Source organism: Rhinatrema bivittatum, chromosome 9 (genome assembly GCF_901001135.1).
Source record: "Rhinatrema bivittatum chromosome 9, aRhiBiv1.1, whole genome shotgun sequence".
NCBI classification, from domain to species: domain Eukaryota; kingdom Metazoa; phylum Chordata; class Amphibia; order Gymnophiona; family Rhinatrematidae; genus Rhinatrema; species Rhinatrema bivittatum.
Genome location: NC_042623.1, coordinates 102093451 through 102109965, shown reverse-complemented (window position 1 = coordinate 102109965; position 16515 = coordinate 102093451).

The following is a 16515-nucleotide window of genomic DNA, read 5'->3' as shown; positions in this document are numbered from 1 at the left end:
TAGACAAACTTTAACATCTATCCCTTCTACAATGCCACTCACAAAGATATTGAATAGAACCGGTCCCAAAACCAGTCCTTGTGGCACTTCACTTAATACCATTCTTTCTTAAGAGTAGATTTAATTTACCATTACATGCTGTTTCCTGTCAGTCAACCAGTTTGTAACCCATTTTATCATCAATTCATTAAGAATCATTGTATATTAATGAGCATCATCTCTTTCCCCGGTTTTCTGCACTCCCCCCTCACAATTCTTCCACGAACCCCGCATTCACCGGGTTCCCCCCCACAAACTGTCCACTCATCCCGATTCAGTTCCTCCCTTCCACAAACTCTTCAATCCAATGCACTTTTCTCCCCAATACACCTCTCACTCACCCCTACAACCCACAAAACCCTTATTTTCTCTGCCCCCTCAATCCCAATGAACCCCTGACTCACCCCAGTTCCCTCACCCGAATAAGACCCCACCTTTCTTAGTTTACTTATCCCTCTTCCCCATGGTTCACTCACTCTCCTTCCTCACACAATTCCCACAGTCCCTCCCCCCCCCAGATGATCCTGAGTTCACTCCCTCCCTACCCCACCCATATCCCCTTGCTTACCAGCTCCATTGACAGGGAATTAGAAGGAGAAACAGGGCAGCCTTATTGCATCTCCAGCATGTCCTCCCTCCTCCCCTGCAAGGGCCCATTCATTGAGTATTAAGTGCCCAATGTCATTTGGGCCCCCAACAGGGGAGAAGGGAGGATACCACAGAGGTGAAAGAAGGCTGCTCTCCTCCAGTTTCACTGTCAATGGAAGCAGTGCATGTGGGAATATGGGTGGGGCAGGGTTGGAGTGAAATAGGGATTGTGGGTGCTACAGAAGGAGGGTAACTTGCATCATCTACATCTACTGCCATCAATGTATCATGATCTGCTCTGCAGGAGAATGTGAATATGTACAGTAGGAGGCAGGGATGTATCTTGGAGAGGCAGAGTGGTCTGGAGCCATTCCCTGTGGGTTGCCATTGGGTACAGGTGTCTGCCAGGACTTCCCAGGCAAAAGCAAATACCAGAAAGGAACAAAGACAAGGACTGGAGCAGGAAGCAGGAGTGTAGCTGAAGACCAAGACCAGAGAAGGAGCTAGGAACCAGGAATGCAGGAACATGGCCCAGCCTCAGTATCACAAGGAGCAAATTCTCTATGGACTTTTGGCACTCCTAATATACAGCCTTGTCTTTGGGACACACCCAATGCTAGTCCAATAAGTAGCCTCTCTGAATGTGAGTTTCCCTAAATTTACTTCACTTAGCAATTTCTACAAGGTTCTTGGTGATTCATATTCCCTGTGCCTCTACTGCAAGATCCCCTGGCCTTCAACACCCAGAGCTGCAAATTCATTCCAGACCCTGCTGCCCCTAGCACAATATTAGTCTTCTGGGGTGCATGCTATTTTACCTCCCAAAAAAACATTAAATAATAGAAAAAAATGCCCTTAAAAGTCCAAAAAAAAAAAAAAGGAAACAATATCAAAAAAATTTCCCTGCACATCCCTAATTAGTATTAATCCTTATGACTTTTTCCATCATTTATATGATGTTTGAATAAAGCTGCAGTCCTACTTTTTCCACTATAGTATTTATTATGTCTAAATATTTTGAGTGCGGGCTGAGTCAGGAAAGTTCACTTGCCTATGTTAAGCACTAAATCAAAGACAATATATAACAGTCTGGTCTCTGACTTTCTTTGAGAAATGGGCTAAAAATTAGGTATATCTCCTTTATTTAAAAAAAAAACCCAAAAACGTTTTTCCTAACATACCAGACAAAGGAAAATATACATTTGATTTATGTTTTCTTGCAGTCCTTTGTTTTAATGGACAATTAACTCACAGACTCTGCCATTGAATTTTCTGTAATGGATTCTACTTCAGTTATTCTCTTACTGAATTTTAAAAATTCAATTGTTATTGTAGTTAGATTGTTTCTAACAATCTCTGTCTTAGTTGCAATGACCTGCAGGCACTCTTTAGCTGAGATCTTCACTTTTTATCTACTAATTGTGGTCATATTGGTGAAAAAGTTTGTACCATCTGTTTTACTGAAGAGGCTATGAAGTCTTATGATAAATACTTGACCTCTGGGGTCCCAGTTATACTATTATTTACGGAATACAGTATGTAAAGAAAATGAAAATCAAATAATATTATTATGTACTATTTAAACATAGTTGGATCTATATTGCTGTAAAAACTTCAATTTCTATTGAAAAAGCAAAAGGCTTAACTAGCCATACTTGTCATGATCCCACAAGACCCTTTTCTGGCATTTCTTTATTCATTTGCAGTTACAGGCAGAAACTAAGCAAACAATATAAAATGATGTCAAACTGGCTTTATTTAGTGCGTCTTTATTTTAGAAGGTCAGAACAGAAATTGAGACAGAATACTTCAGCCTGAGATAGTAAAATGTTTCTAATTATCCAATATAAAACCTTAAGGAAAATAAACTAACAACTGAAATGCTTATTATTATGCAAAGTGACACTTTGGACATTATTAACCAAAAGGTTCATGCTCCTCTTCAGGGAAGCCAGAATCAACTGCCACCTTATCTAATTATTTCTGACAACAAATATGAGCTACTTCCAAAACCCAACACTTTTAATATGCAGATCAAATGACATTAACCAAACATGAATGCTAACAAGAATCTGAAGATGAATTTAGTTTGCCAAGTGCTGTTCTGTAGCTGTCACGTGGAAAGAAAGACATTAAAGGTAATGTTGTCATAGCTGTTGCTAGTAAAAGCAGGGAATGTGAAACACATTTGCATCCATGGTAGTAAGGACCCAGCAACAGTATGTGCAAATGCGTTCTAAGGGTAGAAAAGAAGTTAAGGTTTAAAAATGACTAATAAAAAATAACATGTTGTAAACTGCATTATTATTCTTCCAAGCAGATTGAATTACACATGCAATGTGTTTAGTGACTGGAAGTAGCAAAGTCTTTGAGGGTAACTTTCAAATAACTACACAGTGGCATACATGCATGTATATGCATATATAGTGTTTTATAACATATGGGTATATAAAATAGGCAGCCAGGACTCATGGCCTCTCCCTGTACCTGCTTCCTTGACAAACAATACCGAACACACTTATAACTAAGAATGACCAACACAAGTATTGGAATCAAAAGGACACATTTTATTAGGAAACCTAACCATCAATAATTACCCAAGGATAATAGTTAAAATATATTTTTATTTATTTAATTTATTTAGATTTATATTCCGCTTTTCACACTTTCTTTTCGGTGCTTCAAAGTGGATTACATTCAGGTACTGTAGGTATTTAACAATTTATTTAACAATATAACAAAAACAGCCCCAGCGTGTATCCACCAATCCCCAGCAAAATGCACCGCTCCCAGGCTGCCCAGCCTGTAGGCACCCAGCAGCATCAAACACCTCCCTATGGGGCCCCCACCACATCCCAGCAAGCAACCCCACATTGGATGTAGCTGTACCTAGTCACACAAGATCCCACAGAGTTCTAGAATCAGCCATCTGGCCACTCAGTCAATTGGTCGACACCATCCAATCCAGAAACTCACTTGGGCATTCTGCCCAATCCAAAAGCTGCAACAAGCTGAAGAAAACCATACAAAGATAAAAACACCTAGTAGGCGGCTAGGAAGAATACAGTCCAGGCAGAAAAGAGATAAAAGGGCGGGAGGGATGAGCTTCTCCCCACTTTTTTACTCACCCAGAAGGAACCACATTCCTTCCCTTGTTTGCCTGGAATGCAACCAATCATAAGGACCAGAAAGCCTTTGCATGATTCAACACCCCAGCAGAGCAAGGTAACCCCCTCCCACAAGGGCCTAAAACTGTTACCACAAGGATAAAAACCCTTCCTTAGGCATAGTATGAGAACAAGCCCAGTATCTATATTATCAAGGGCAGCCATGGATCTGGCTCCATCTGCCCTGTTCATAAAATAGGCTTATCTCTTCCCTAGAAAATATGTGCGAAAACATGCCATGCATTGAAAGCACATATTTGTTCTAAATATTTTGGAGATTATTTTCAAAGGAGTTAAGCACATAAATGTAACATGCTATCATAGAGAATTTCAAGATCCCATCTACAGTATTTGCTTAAAGTGTACTTATGCATGCTAAACCTCTTGTCAATTCAATGGCATAAATTGTAGCAATTTCAAAAGCCTACTTACATAGGTAAAGTGCATTTACATGTGTAAAACCCAGTTTTAAGCAAGTAAATCCTTTTGAAAATTACCTCTGAACATGCAAAAATAAAGTAGGACTTAACTTGTGTAAAACCCAATTTATTGCATAAGTCAGTATATTTTAAAGTATGTGAAAGTAATTGAAACTATCAGTTTACCTATTACTGCACCAGTTTACCCAGTCCTTCTCCAGGCCATTGAGACCCTCCTGGTTTTTCAGCCTGAATTTTCCCTATTTCACCCAAACCTCCCAACCAACCAATATGTAAATTGGCAAATGTAGGAGTGTAAATGCCTTTCAATATAGCAACTTACACACATAACTGATAGCCCCACCCTGAAACGCCCTAGACTCCTCCTTTTTTACACATGTGAATGGGTACATGAAGCATAAAGTATGCACATACTTTTAACTTTTATAAAATATTGATTGTGTGAGTACAGGCTATTTATGCACATATATGCTTATATTTATGTATGTAACTCTTTGATATTTACCTCCATCATGTGCATTTGTAAATAAATGTAGCACTGCAAACATTCAGAAGTTAGATTTTGTGTATGTGTAAAGAGCTTGGTATCGGTGAGCCCTTAGTGCAGTGGTGTGGTTGGCACCAACTAGTGGGTGAGCCCGCTAGGCCCATATTGACAGTTGACAGACATGCTTTGCAGTGGGTCAGGCTGGAGCTTCACCTATACCAGCCACCTCCCCAATAGGTTGAGCCTTTCGGTTCTGATGGCTGGCAAGACGTAAGTGGCTCCCTAGGGCAGTCAGGCAGGCGAGAGTCCAGAGACAGACCAAGGTCAGGTATGGTGGCAGATAGGAGATACTGGAAACAAGCCAGAGGTCAGTCAGGGCAGGCAGCAGACAAGAGAAACTGGGGGCAGGACAGAGATCGGAGCAGGCAGCAGGCAAGGCATGGTCAGATCCAAGACAGGAGGTCAGATCCAGGTGGCAGTCAAAGAAGGTGAAGGGCCAAAGAAGAGGTCTGAATCCAGGAGTCAAGCCAAGAGACAGATAAGGATTGACAAGACAAGGACCAGACAAGACATGGGCATGGCAGGACAAAAGCAACACAGATGGAACTCAGAACAAGGCAGAAAGTCAGAACACTGGAACTCAGGAACACAGAGGCGCAGGAATAAGGAATGCAGGAACAAGGAAGCATGCACTGATGGCTCAAAGCATGGCAGGAGACCTCTTGCTGAGGCATCTGATGCTCCTCTGAAGGAGCCTTAAGGGACGCTGGTGATGTTATCATAGGGTGCCGTGGCTGCCTTCCCGCCATGGGTTCTTTTCAGTTGGGGATGTTGTGTATGTGCATGCCTAGAGAAAACAGGAAGGGGCAGCAGCAGAGTGGTGTGTGTGCCGTGTAGAGCGGCTTTTGTGGCCAAAGTGGTGTCCCAGCCATGGGAGGTCTCAGAAAGCATTGGGGGTGAGTGAGGCGGTAGGCAGGAACATCTCACGAGCATCCAGACATAACAGTATCCCCACTCTAAAATTTCCTTCCCAGTCTTCTGGTCTTGGGCTTCCTGTGAAATCTTTCATGGAACTCATGTACCAGTTGTTAATCCTGAAGATAGGAGGCTAGTACCTACAAGTTTGCACCACGTGGTCACGACGTTGTAACATGTGATTGACGTTACGTGCACGCCAGTTCGATATACAGATGTATGTGTTGACATACCCGGTATATAAATTATGGTATAAAAGAATTTTCGGGAATTTCGTGTGATGAGGAAATTGAAGAAGAAGCTGTTGTATAGACGCCATTGAAGTTTTTGGATATCAGTAACCGACGTTTGATTATATTGATGAATCATATTGTACGAAATTCAACTTTCGTACAATTATAACATAAGTCCATGAGGAAGCCCCTTGAGGGGAGAAACAAAGATCTTTTGTCGGACAAACTCACTTTGGAATGTAACAACGATCATGGCGAATATGATATAGTAAATACGATGTAATGAAAATGAAGTTATTGTAATCTAATATGTGTAAAGTACTGTATTTGGTTACATTGGTTGTTAAAAACTAATAAGTATATCTTGCAATCACTATGTTTTGGAAATGTTTTTAACATGTTTTTAGGTGTGTGTGAATGGGTTTGAATGTGGTAGTGAGTATTTTATTGTCTAGATAGAATTAATAAAGTTTTGCACATTATTCTAAAAAAGTGTAGTATTCCTTGTTTTCAATATAATTGTGTACTTACAAGGAGACATTTAGAATTCTTTACCCTGTGTGTATATTTGCACTTGCATTAGAATCAACAAGGCATATTGGTTAAGGGTAGCAATCTCCATGCCTTCTGTTATACTGTAGTAACTGCCGAACCAGCAAGTTACCCCTCTGCATGCTTTTCTCATTTCTGTCTTCTAGCCTTTAGAGATCCTCAGTGTTTTAGTTTATATGCCACAGTTCCCACCTGCCAAATGACCCAGAATCACCCCATAAACCTTGGGGGAAACTTCATTGACAATGTCTTGAGGCACAAGTTCCTAGTGCTGAGCTACACCAACTCCCCTGGTTGAAGTTGGGATGCTGGATGGCATCTTTTATGGGCTTGTTTCATGGAGATGATGGGTTCTTCACCAAAGCTCTTGCAATTCCTGGCCCATTATGTTGGCTGCGGGTCAAGTGCCTAAGACTGAGAAGGGTATTGGCATGCAGGGATGGTGGCCAAACATCACGTAAAAGGGTAAGGGCCCAGTTGAGGTCTCCATGAGAGAAGAGATACCCAATTGTCCTGACACTGATCTGAGGAAGGCTATGAGGATATGGTTCACCTGCTTGGTTTGCCTGTTACTCTGGGAGTGATACATTGACATGAAATCTAAGATGATGCAAAATTTCTGGTATAGACTCTTCCAAAAGCACACCATGAATTTTACTCCATGGTCAGGCAGGATGTAAGTGGGAAGTCCGTGCACTCTGAAAACATGTTGGATAAAGAAGTTAGCTAATTCCATCGTTGAAGGGAGACAAGGGAAGATTATGAAATGAGCCATTTTAGAGAAGCAATCCATCACCATCCAGATTGTAGTGTTGCCACTAGAGAGAAGAAGGTCAGTGATAAAATCAGTGGCCAAGTGGGTCCATGGTTCCTTGGAAGCTGGCAGTAGCTTCGCATAACTCTTCATCTGGGACTACCAATAGTTGCAGAAGATTAATTCCAGGGTCTTGGCAACATAAGAATGGCTAGCTATTTGAGAGTCATGGTTCCTAGTGCAGTACTTTCTCACCGTTTTCTCCATTGAGATTGGTATTGCGGCAGTCACCATGATCCTCAGAGGATCAATAATGTGCCAGGCTGGTTTTGGAGCATCCTCAGTTTCAAAGGAATGGGACAGAACATGGACCTGCTGGTACTTCTTTGCTGTGCGATAACATGGCTTGAAGTCAAATCAGTTGAAAACCAGTGACCAAAGAGCCTGGCTCAGATTCAGCCATTGAGCCTGTTACAAATATTCCAGATTACTAAGGTCCATGTAGATCAGGGGTGGGTAGCTCCGGTCCTCGAGGGCCACAAACCAGTCTGGTTTTCAGGATATCCCTAATGAATATGCATGAGAGAGATTTGCATGCACTCTGCCTCCGTTGTATGCAAATCTATTTCATGCATATTCATTAGGATATCCTAAAACCTCGACAGGTTTGTGGCCTTCGAGGACTGGAATTGCCCACCCCTGATGTAGATGGTCGCAGGGTATCTGGCACCTTCTAAGAAGTGCTTCCATTTTTCGAGTGCTAGTTTGACAGCCAGTAGTTCACAGTCACAATTATATAGTTCTTTTCGGGGCTGGAACTTTTTGGAAAAATAGGAGCAGGTTACCAGAGTTCCTTGGTTGCTGTGCTATAAGAGGACAGCCTCTATCCTGAGGGCTGAGTCATCTTTCTCTAGTACAAATGGCTTAGATGCATTGGGATGGTGGAGGCAGGAGTCTCTAGTGAATTTCTGTTTAAGTGGAGAGGAGGAGTAGCCTAGTGGTTAAAGCAGTGGACTATGAACTAGGAGACCAGGCTTCAAGTCCCACTGTCTCTCCTTGTGACCTGGGGCAAGTCACTTTACCCTCCATTGCCTCAGGTACAAACTTAGATTGTAAGCCCTCTGGGGATAGGGAAATACCTACAGTACCTGAATGTAATCCACTTTGAAGCACTGAAAGTGTGAAAAGTGGAATATAAATTTAAATAAATAAAATAAGTGTTATACTTGGTGGCTCATGGGACTGCCTCGTGAGTTGCTGCACTTACCCCAGCTACTGCCCTACACTGCTGGAGGCTTCCTGTTGTGGCAGAATGCCACCATCGCAGCACACTGCCATCCCAGCCAAGCCCCTGCCTCCCCTTAGACATGTGCGCAAGCATGTGCACACATAATATAAGTGATGCAGTGGGAAACTCAAAGTAGTACCTCCTGATAATGTCTGCTCTATCTATCTATTTAAAGAAAGACCCTCTAGCATTGCCTCACCTCTGTCGTGGGTCTCCTGCCTAGAGCAGTGTGTATTGCTCCTGCGACCTGACTGTTCCTGTGTTCCTGGTTCTTTATTCCTGCATTTCTGTCGCCCAGCCTGCCTCATCCAGCCTTTCCTAGCCCAGTTTATGTTGTCCAGCCTTGTCTTTCCCTGCATGTCTCCTCCAGTGACTGTGTGCCTTCGCCTATCCTTGGAATGACTTCCTAATACTGATATCATGCTTTGGACCTGACCACGATTGTCTGATGCTTGAACTTGATCTCTTGCTTTTGACCTGACCACATTTGCCTGCTATCTGGACCTGACCTCTTGCCTTGGACCTAACTATGCTTGCTTGCTGCCTGCCCCAACCCTTGGCCTGATCCTGTACCTCCAGCTTGCTGTTTGTCCTGGCCCTGGTGTGCACTTAGACTCTTGCTCTCTCTACCGCCCTAGGGACCCAAGTCCTGCTGGCACCCAGAACCCAAGGCTCAAACTGTGGGGGATGAGGTTGATAGAGTGAAACTCATGACTGTTCTGCTTCAGGGTTCATTCGCCAGCTGTAGGCATAGGCCTCATAGGTTTACCTACGTGTGGGTCATCTACGCCACAATATATAGGGCTCACATCCATGCCAGTCATCACATTAAGTCTGTTGAACACCTGGACAGCAGCATCATTACAGTTCCTGGTGTCGGCCCCCTTTTTAGTAAGGGCTGTAGTGGTGGGGCCAAGGAGGAGTAGACCTGGACAAACTGCTGATAATAGTTTGCAAATCCAAGGAGCCACTGTAGGACCTTGAGTCCCATGAGTTGCTGCCAATTCAGGATAGATTTCAGCTTGTCAGGGTCCATCTGAAGACCTTTCCTGGAGAAAATATAACCTAGGAACTGGAGTGCCTGTTGCTCAAAAGTATATTTTCTACTTTTTCATAGACATAATGCTCTCAAGTTGCTAAAGAACTTGCCTGACATGTACTTGATATTGATCCAAAGTTTTGTAGATGACAAGAGTGTCATCAAGATATATGACCACATGGGTGTAGAGAAGGTTGTGGAAAATGTCATGAACCATGAACTGGAAGTCGGTTGGAGCATTGTACAAGCAAAAGGCATCATCAGATACTCGTAGTGGCCATCCCAGGTATTAAAGATTCTCTTCCACTCATTGCCTTCTCTGACCCTAATCAGGATATATGTCCCATGGAGATGAAGCTTGATGTATATCAGGTGGTAGTCAGAGATGGTCCACCTGCATAGGCTCTTCCGGTGAGGGTACTAGCTTGATGAATATGTGATGAATATCTGTTCTCCGCAGAGGTGGTTTAAATGTTCGGTGATGAGCGGCAATAGGTACTGATTTTTTTTTATGTTGGCATTGGGTCCTCAGTAATCGATGCAGGGGGAAAGGGATCCATCTTTCTTTCCAATGAAGAAAACCCAGCCCTGGCCGGAGATGAAGACAGTCGAATGAATCAAGTCTCTAGGTTCTCCTGGATAAAATTTGATATTGCTTCAGTCTCTGGGGTGAAAAGTGGGTATACCCTTTCCTTGGGGGGCATTTTCCCCTGCAGATGATTAATGAGGCATCCATAGGAATGGTGTTATGGAAGGGTTTCAACATGCTGTTTTCTGAATACATTGTTGCATGTGGAGTATTGTGGAGGTAGACCAGGTAATTCTGGAGTCACCATTTGGGCAAGAGAGATGGCTGGTTGGACCATTGACAGGCACTGCATTTGGCAGGTGTGATTCCATTTAACAATCTTCATGGTTTCCCAGTCAATATTAGGCTGGTGTGGCATGTCAGGGTAGACCCAGAATTACATCGTTGATGGCTTTTGGTAGAACGTACAGACTGAACTGTTCCCAATGGAGCAGGCTGGTCCTCATCAGGAGTGGTGCTGTGGTCATCAAGACTCAGCCAGGGAGGGGATCCTGGAAGACCAAGGATATTCTGAATGAGGACCAACTGGATGGTTGGGAGGCCATGTTGGCACACCAGGGACTCATGGATAAGGTTACCACTAGCCCCCATATCTAAGAATGCTTGTACATTGGTAAGAGTCCGACACAACCAAAAGACAGACTGATATCAAAATTTGAGGAGAGGAGCAAGATCAACCTAGGGTAGCCTGTCCTACTAGCCCTATGTCCTAGAGTTTCCAGGCTTGGCTGGGCACTGAGCTGCAAAGAGCCCCTGAGTGGCACAGTACAGACAAAAGTTAAGGTGCCTCTAGTTCTTCTTGCCCTCAGCTGATAGTCAGAGGCGGTCCACCTGAAAAGGCTCTTCCAGTGAGAGTACTGGATATGGGGCTCCAGCGGAGGTCACAAGACACTATAAGGTAGAAGCCAAACAGATGGGGCTATGGCCAAGCCTCTTTCCTATGCCAGTTCCTGAAAGTAAAAGTTCAGGCGAATTGCCAACCCGAGGTCCTCAAAGAAGACTGTCAGATCTCAGCCCACCAGCTCATCCCGGATGCATTCTGATAGACCTTGCTGAAATATGGCAGTCAAGCTGTCATTACCTCATTAGAGCTCGGATGCAAATGTCTGGAAGTAGATCACATACTCTCTGACTGACCTGAAGGAGTTGCATCACTGCAGAGGAAGTACAGCCAGCCTCTTCAAAGGTAAGATGAAATTCTTGCAGGAAACGGTCTAAGTATGCCAGCATTGGGGTATTTCTTTCAAAGAGGGGAGGCCAAGGCCAGGACGGAACTCGCCAACAGAGAAAATATTTAGGTGACCTTGGGAAATAAGGCTGCCTGGAGCTCAAAATGCATGTGGCATTGGTTCAGGAAGCCCCTGCATTCTTTAGCCTTTCTATGATAGCGCAGTGGTGGTGGTAGCTTCATAATGTGTCTTGGAGACATGGCTGGCTCTGATGGCTGAAGGACTGCAGGCGAAGCTAGTATGGATAGCAGGGTGTCCATAAGGGCTGCAAGTCTCTCTAGGAGCATCATCACTGATATAGTCTTTGTGGGGTGAAACGCTGACAGCGTCAGATTGATGGCTTCTTTGAATGTAGGCTAAACGCAGGCTTCTACTATGTTTAAGATAAGTTGAAAGGAAGTTCCTTCTTTTAAAACAAGTTTTTGTAGTGATTTTAATGGTTTTGGGATTATCACAGGTCTAATTCACAAGACAAAGACATTTTCCACAATATTAAAATTTACAAAAAAATAATATAAAAATGAACATTTAATGGTTATCTTTAAGATCAGAAAGGAGGTTTTTTACTAATGATGGTGCTTTTGTCTTTCATATCAAAGGCATATGTTGTCTAGAATGTGCATGTGAAGATTTTTCTTCCAAACTAAACAAGTGATTTAAAATTCAAAGTTAAGTTCTGGGTGCAATTTTTCTTTTCTTTGTGCTGAATGCATTGAGCCATACCAGGGACTGTCTACAAAGCAGCTAGGCTCTGGACGTGGAAGACCTCAGGTGGTGTCAGGAATTAGTGAGGTGGCTTGAGGGAGCATTCCATGAGCCGCCAAACATGACATGCATGTTTTGAAATACTAGTATTTGAACAGCTAAAAATTTTAAGAAATGCTTAAAATTTAAACAATTATTGCTTAATATAAAGAATTGTATTCCTTTGTATAGACTGAGGTGATAAAGACAGGGGAATCGACTCTGTTTTATTACTTTGGAGTGGTTGATGAGTTTTTCCTTTTCCTCAAAAATAAAAATAAAGGGGCGGATTTTCAGAGCCCTGCTCGCGTAAATCCGCCCAAAACCGGGCGGATTTACGCGAGCAGGGCCCTGCGCGCCGGGAAGCCTATTTTACATAGGCCTCCCGGCGCGCGCAGAGCCCCGGGACTCGCGTAAGTCCCGGGGTTCTCCGAGGGGGGCGTGTGGGGGCGTGTCGGGGGCGGGCCCGGTCGTCGCGGCGTTTCGGGGGCGAGTCGGCAGCATTTTGGGGGCGGGTACAGGGGCATGGCTACGGCCCGGGGCAGCCCGGGGGTGTGGCCACGCCCTCCGTACCCGCCCCCAGGTCGCGGCCTGGCGCGCAGGAGGCCCGCTCGCGCGCGGGGATTTACTTCTCCCTCCGGGAGGCGTAAATCCCCGGAGAAAGGTAAGGGGGGGTGTAGACAGGGCCGGGGGGGTGGGTTAGGTAGAGGAAGGGAGGGGAAGGTGAGGGGAGGGCGTTAGAGGATTCCCTCCAAGGCCGCTTCGATTTCGGAGCGGCCTTGGAGGGAACGGGGGTAGGCTGCGCGGCTCGGCGCGCGCCGGCTATACAAAATCCATAGCCTTCCGCGCGCCGATCCAGGTTTTTAGCAGATACGCTCGGCTCCGCGCGTATCTACTAAAATCCAGCGTACTTTTGTTTGCGCCTGGAGCGCAAACAAAAGTAGGCTATTCGTGCGCCTTTTAAAATCCGCCCCAAAAAGTGCAGCCCTTTTTACTATGGAAAGTGTTAATATAAATAAAAAAAAGTGTTGGACAAGCTATTGTAAGAAAAAATTGTAATTTAAACTGTTCTTAACTTATTTTTCATTAAATTCCATTGTTTTCATGGTTTGACTTAAAATGTTTTTAAATGAATATTTCTTAGATTTGTATAATGTATATACCAGCAAAAAAAAGATTTACAATAAAAAAAAAAAATACTATAAAATAATTATAGAAATTTGTCTTCTCCATAAAAAATAATTTTATTTTCTGGTTTGTTTCTATTTTCAAGTTAGGAGTAACTAACAAGGGGCAAGGCCTACTCATATACCCTCACAAAACCGGCAGAAGAACATCAGCACACAGGACTTTTTTCCAACACACGTGTTTTTTTATTAGTTTATTATTTTAACTCATGGCTAACATAATAGAAATACACAGAGCATGAGAAATATACTTGTAAATAAAGTATGATACATGTATAAAAGGACAAGACTTATCACACTCATCAAATAATATTTATTATGAAATGATGTAAATAGAATGTACTACCCGACACATTTACCAACTTTAATTTATGTGCCTGTATGTAAACCATTGTGATGGGATATAACTTAACGACAGTATAGAAAAGATTTTAAATACATAAATAAATAAAGCATTATATCATGATCTCAGTTGAATAACTTAGCCATGAATCTAATTGAGTGCTCAGTCTTGCTCATCTACTATTCCTGCCCCTATACCACCTGGAACCCTACATTTATGTGCATAATTCATTTGAAAATTACCTCCCCTATGAATAGCAAGTCCACAGTGTTACACATATCAGGAGTCAACATGAAACATGAGGAAGGTGAAAATGTACTTAAGGCAAAAGAAAAAGAAGAAATTTTACCAAACAATTTTGAAAATGTGCATTTCCCAAAGGTTTCAAATGCTAAGGAGGAAAAAGATCTCAGAAAGCACTACCAAACAAATTAAATCAAAGAGACGAGTGATTTCTATTCATTGGAATTTACCTTCATTTTCATTAAGTTCCTCATTTTCTGCTTTGTGAAGTATAAGAGGAAGGCAAAGATTCAAGTCTGTCCTCTTGGACCTGCTACCTACAATTTCATTGGGTTTGATTAGATCGATGTAGACAGTGCAAGCTTCAACCCCCTCTATCATCCATATCTTCACCAGTTGGAGGGGTTCTTTACCAGTTTTATTGCAAAGTGGGGCATCTCTAGAATTGGAGGTGGGCCTGGCTTTGGAGGGTCACATCACCCCCCCCCCCCAACTAGCACTAAGTCAAACAGGAGCTCTATTTGCTATGGCCCTGCCTGGTAACGCGGTCTGAATATTGCCATTGGAAGGAGGACAAAGAAGCATTTCTTCAGTATCTTGCAATAAATAGCATGTGGTGGTAGTTGGTGGAATTGATTCTGGAATTGTTGAAGATTCGCAGTCTAAGCTGGAGGTTGGAGGAGGGAGAGGGTTTGAATAATATATTCCCCTTAGTCTGGTATCTGCTTTATTAATGTTAGTGAGACTTTTGAGATGAAAATGCCACCTTTTTGTGACTATGGATGACTTATGGAAGGCTATCTCCGATGTGGGGAAATCTCTGTCAGGACACATTTTCAAAATGTTTTCTCAGTTACAGGATATTAAGTTAAGAGGTGAAAGCTATGAAAAAGATTTTAAAGACTATGAGGCCTAGATTTCACTGTGGAAGCAAAGTATATAAAATTGGAAGAATATGGAGGTCCCATTGTGAAGGATAATGCTATTTTACCTAAGAAATAGGAAAATTAATGAATCTGATCAGGAAAAGTAGTTTAAGGTTTATTTTCCAAAGCTGTCTTCTTTGAAAGTAAGAATGATTTTTCATCAGCATATGAATGAAATTTTGAATACTTCTTTGGAATATTTACCTCCTATATATAGAATTTATTATTTGCCTCCATATCAGAAGGAGACTTCAGGAGTTGAAGATGTTCAACCTGTTCTGTCCATCGGTTCCCGACGCCCTCTCTCCACCCTCCTTAACTCTTTGGTGCCTCCCTCTTCGCCCGCAGGAAGATTGGTTGTTGCGGCGTCCTTCTACTGAAGTCCTCTGGCATTCCCGGACCGGCTAGACGCTGCAACCTGCCATGTTTCCTGGAGGCCTGGGGCGCGCGCGCGGTGCGGCCCCGACCGAAGTACTGGCAATGGCGCGAACTTCAGGGGCATCCCCCTGAGATGATGTCACCCGCGACGGATATATAAGGTCTTAGAATTTTCTAACACATCGACTTAGCAAAGGTTGGGTTCGGGTTACTCTACCTAAGCTACTCTGCCTCCTCGGATTTACCAGGGGTACCCGCTCCTCGGGGGCCTCGCTTTCTCCTTTGTTTTTCAGGTGACAGTCTGGAACTGGTACTCGCTACTTGAGGGCCCTCATTCCCAGACTTGCTCAGTATTCACTTCTGCCTGGAATTCATCACTGCCTACTACATCTTTGAGTTACCATCGCTCTCTCCGAGATTTCTCTGGAACCAGGTACTTACTCACTCCTCGAGGGCCTATACATTCCAGCTCCTGGGCTTCTATACGACATTGTGTGAGTGTTACCACCAGATTCTATCCATGAACCCTGCATAACCTGCCTACTCACTATATTTCAGTTTCTCTACAGTTCAGCCTCCTGGGATTGCTGTTCCAGTATCTGAGGGACTACACCCCAGCAGGGCATTCCAGCTCACTACTGCCACCTCTGGTGGTTCAGTATACTGTCTAATAAAATAACTAGTGTGTGTATGTCTCCTAACTCTGAGCCTGACCGGTGGTCCCTCTCGGGATCTTCCCCCGGGTGCGTGGTTATCTGCCACCAGTCCAAGGATTCACCCACTACTCTCCTAAATAAACAACAGATTGCTAACTCCTACAACACAACCACCTGGTTTATATTTTCATAGCTTGTATATATATATATATATATATATATATATATATATTTATTTATTTATCTGTCTTACAGACACATTTATGTCAGGTAGTGATGTGATATCATATTCTGCATTAATTTTAAAGTTTGCCTTAGAATTAGATACAGAGTTGCTATTTAAACTTTTTCTTAAACATCAATGTTAAACTTTGGGCTTTCCCTAATATATCAAATATACCCAGAAAAGAAGGGAGTCTGGACATGGCCCGCGCCATCTTTAAAGATGGCGCGGGCCATCCAGTGCTCCTACCATGTGTCAGGGGCCGGCCAATGGCACAGCTTCCCTGTCACATGGTAAGGGCAAAGGGCAATCGGCGCCATTTTTATTAGTGGCAGCCGATGGCCCGAGAGCGGGAGATCGCTCCTCGCGCCCCCACTGGACCACCAGGTAATTTTAAAAGGTTTTGGAGGGGTCGGGAGGGTGGGGGAGGCTAAG